The 4538-nt window shown below is 33.5% G+C and overlaps 1 pseudogene; it reads right to left on the bottom strand.

The window, feature by feature from the left end:
* Window positions 1-1144: 1144 nt before the first annotated feature.
* On the bottom strand, window positions 1145-4163 carry LOC113562642 (annotated as a pseudogene).
* Between the last annotated feature and the right edge of the window lie 375 nt (window positions 4164-4538).

Below are 4538 nucleotides of genomic sequence, written 5' to 3' on the forward strand. Positions count from 1 at the left end.
GATGAAACTAGCAACCCCTATTCAATTTTTTATTAGAACTTTTTAATGGACGAGAATATGATCATCTAAAAATATACATTAAAAAATTTGATTTATTTAGAAACTTTTTTATTTCTTTTATTTTTTTTCATAAAATGAGTAGTTTTCAAAAAAAATAAAATACCACAACAATTTCATTTAGTTGTCTAAGTTTTATCACAGAAATGAATACAGTTCTTCCATTGATCACGCGTAACCGCAATGTCACTTGCGTTGGCGCTTGTCGAACTAACGTGTAACGTATTATTACACGTCTACCACAACTATATCACCCTACTAAATCACAAATGAATCATGTCTGCATACATGTCATTTTGATACACGTGTCCGAAAATACTGCTTATCTTCGTAATGTCAGGAAACGATGTTTTTAGTTTTTAGTTTCTGAAGGACAGAGCAGGTCGTCCGAGAACTGTATTCATTTCTGTAATAAAACTTAGACAACTAGATGCAATTGTTGTGGTATTTTATTTCTTTTTGAAAACTACTCATTTTTTGAAAAAAATAAAAGAAATAAAAGTTTCTAAATAAATCAAATTTCTTAATGCATATTTTTAGGTGATCATATTCCGGCCCATTAAAAAGTGCTAATAAAAAATTGAATAGGGGTTGCTAGTTTCATCCCCTTATAACAATACGGGAGGCTGAAAAAATATTAATAAATAACCTTTTTACTAGTAGAAAATATCCACCAAATTTCATTTCTTTAACTTATTCCTAATTTGAGAAAAAAATAAAAACCTAATTTTTACCCCCATTTTTGGAGGAGTGTAACTCCACAGGGAGGAATGTAGGAGTAATATGTTTATATAAAAACCCCCCTTAATTTTCGACAAAGAATCTTTCTAAAATTTTTCGCACTTAATAAGATACACCCTGTATAACATTTTGTTCAGTTTATATAGAATCTGCTTTTTAAATTCTGAAATGTTTCATACATAGTTAAATATGTTTTATTTTATTATGTATCTAATTATTTGTTTCTAAACATTGTAAGTAAAATAGAGATTTTCATTTATCTTTTAAAAAATGTAGTATAATTAATAAAATATACCTTGAGAAAAAATATGTTCTTCATCGGTATTTAATAAAGTTCTCTCTGTAACTAGTAGTCTTTGCTTTTTGTTTGAAAGAACATTTGAGGAAACGTGTTGGCTACCATCTTTAAAAAAAATGTATTCAAGTTTAGCTTCTATATTTGATTTACAAACAAAAGAATATTTATAGTTAGCAATGTTACTTGTAAAAGTTTTTTCGAGTAATATATCATCAGGATTCCCCACAGATGTTACTTGCGCTTTATTTAATAAAAAGCTTGTTATGTTTGGAAAATCAGGCAAGATTGTTTTTTGTGTTCCTCGATTTTCTTTATTTTCCTGCTGAAGAAAGTCTTCATCTTAGGAAAATGATATATTTTTTTAGCTCTTATGCGCTGTCTTTTTTTGCTCTGTTCCCTTAATTCGTCAGATGCGACATCAATGCTGTCTATGTTGGATGTATGTATCTTGCGCCAAGAATAATTTCTCCATACCTTTCTCGTGTCTTAATTGTATAAAACAAAACATATAGTAATATATGCAAGAAATGTAAACACATGTTTATTTCTTTTATAACAAAAATAGCAAATCCTAAATTATCTCAATTTAATTATGAATTATATGTACAGGGTGTGGCAAAAGTATGGAAACACCTAAATTTTACGAAAACTATGCATTTTAAAGAAAATTGCTTCAGATAAAAGTTATATGGTTTCAAATAACGCATTACACAGCAATATCAGTATGACCTCGAAGAGTGTTGTCAAGGTCACATGACGGTCATTTTCAATTTCTTAAAGGGAAACCCCCAATTTTTATTGCATATTCTTGTAGCTTATCTCGAGAGCTTTTCAAAACACTATAATGTAGCCTTTTTTCATGAAGTACTTTCCGAGTTATAAGGCTTGAAAGTTACGATATCGTGGGTTTGAGCGTTTTAGAGTACATTTTGAAAGTGGCTTCCATTGACTTCCTGACAATATGCCAATCTTTGATAGAACGCAGAAATACTCTACGATTACATTCAGCAGGTAATAAAGCTGCTTCATCCCTTATCCGCTGCCTCAATTCTTGAATGCTTTGAGGTTTTGTTTCGTAAACCTTACTCCTCAGGTAGCCCCCAAAGTAATAATCTAGAGGACTGAGATCTGGTGACCGAGATGGCCAATCTTCTCCTCCCTCATTTCGGTTTCTTCTTCCTATCCACCTTCGTGGGAAAATGGAGAGGGGTAGGGAAAGGGAAGGGGAAGAGAGGATCCATTCTCCCCCCCCCCCTTATCGATACTCTGACGTGATATAAAACACAAACGCCAGGGTGTAGAGTGTTATTATCTCGCGCACAAGCATTGAGATAAGGTGATAGCGTCCAGAGCACAGCACTCTCCGCTTCTGCTGAGAACTTTTGTCTTTTTAGATCGGGACGTAATAAAGTAAATATTAATCGTTTGACTAAAAATGGCTAACGAATTGTCGGAGCGTGAAAGAATCACTATCCTCATAATGCGCGGATGGGGTGATAATGAACAATCGTTAAGTGAAGTAGTTCGATTGTTTAATGACACTTTTCCGAATCGTCATATTAATAGATCCACTGTTTCGAAAACAATACAGCGTTTTCAAGAAATTGGTACTGTAAGTAATCGCTCTAGATCAGGCAGGTCATCATCTGCAAGTAATGAGAATAACCAACTTGATGTTCTGCAGAGTTTTATTGCAAATCCCCATATGTCTGTTAGAAGAGCAGCTCAAGCTCACGATATTGCACCCAGATCCATCCACAGAATTTTAAGAAAAATAAATTACATCCATACAAACTGGAGTACGTTCAAGAATTGCAAGATGGAGATAATGAGCTTCGTTTGCGCTTCTGTGCAAGAATGATGGAGCTAATAGATGCCTCGCCCAACTTTCTTTATCAAATTGTTTTCACAGACGAGGCAACCTTCACACATTGACAGGAGAGGTTAATAATAAAAATTTTCGCTTGTGGTCGGATGAAAATCCAAATTGGATGCGGGAAACTCACACGCAATACCCACAAAATGTAAATGTATGGTGTGGCATTATAGATGGTTATTTAATAGGGCCGTTTTTTTGGAGGGAAATCTTAATGCTCAAATGTACGAGAGATTACTTGTAGATAAAATAATTCCAGCCATATAAAATATTTTTCGAATAACTTACAGCAAATATGGTTTCAACATGATGGAGCTCCGCCTCATTTTGGTGCAGGACCACGCCGAATTTTAAATGAGGTTTTTCCACGAAGGTGGATAGGAAGAAGGAACCGAAATGAAGGAGGAGAAGATTGGCTACCTCGGTCACCAGATCTCAGTCCTCTGGATTATTACTTTTGGGGCTACCTGAGGAGTAAGGTTTACGAAACAAAACTTCAAAGCATTCAAGAATTGAGGCAACGGATAAGGGATGAAGCAGCTTTATTACCTGCTGAATGTAATCGTAGAGTATTTCTGCGTTCTATCAAAGATTGGCATATTGTCAGGAAGTCAATGGAAGCCACTTTCAAATTGTACTCTAAAACGCTCAAACCCACGATATTGTAACTTTCAAGCCTTATAACTCGGAAAGTACTTCATGAAAAAAGGCTACATTATAGTGTTTTGAAAAGCTCTCGAGATAAGCTACAAGAATATGCAATAAAAATTGAGGGGTTTCCTTTAAGAAATTGAAGATGACCTTCATGTGACCTTGACAACACTCTTCGAGATCATACTGATATTGCTGTGTAATGCGTTATTTGAAACCATACAACTTTTATCTGAAGCAATTTTCTCTAAAATGCATAGTTTTCGTAAAATTTAGGTGTTTCCATACTTTTGCCACACCCTGTATAAGGAACAAATATAATTCAATACCTGCTGTACCAAAAATTCTCTTTATCAATAACTCTTCCCAATTCGATATTTCATGTGGCATTTCTTTTGTTATTATGGCCTTATTAATGCGCAGTTTGGTCTTAAAATGAGCAGGCCAAATAGATAATTGTTTATTCGCATTAAACCATGCTGCTGGAATAAACTGTAATCTGTCTTTGAATTCCACGATTATATAACCGTTGTCATTCATCTTCCTACAGCAGTAGATACCAGGGACGTACTTGTGTAAAATTGTAATCATTAAAAAATATATTTAATATACGATATTATATCCCATGATTTAAAGGGAATATTGCGAATGTATTTGAATTATATCCATAAGGAATTTTCCACGCTTTTCATAGGAACTCTGTAAATGGCCAGAAAGAAATATCGCTACTTAAACCATTATTTTAATACCAAACTGGCTAGATTTACAAGGTACTTCGTATACATTTTTTACGTTTTTAAGTTTTTTTACCAATAAGAATAATATCTTTGTTTCTTTTTTCAATTATGTTCAAAACTATAATACACGTACCATCTTTTAATATACAACAATTATTACTGAAGCCTTTACAATTTA

This window comes from Ooceraea biroi, chromosome 9 (assembly GCF_003672135.1).
Source record: "Ooceraea biroi isolate clonal line C1 chromosome 9, Obir_v5.4, whole genome shotgun sequence".
Classification (NCBI taxonomy): Eukaryota; Metazoa; Arthropoda; class Insecta; order Hymenoptera; family Formicidae; genus Ooceraea; species Ooceraea biroi.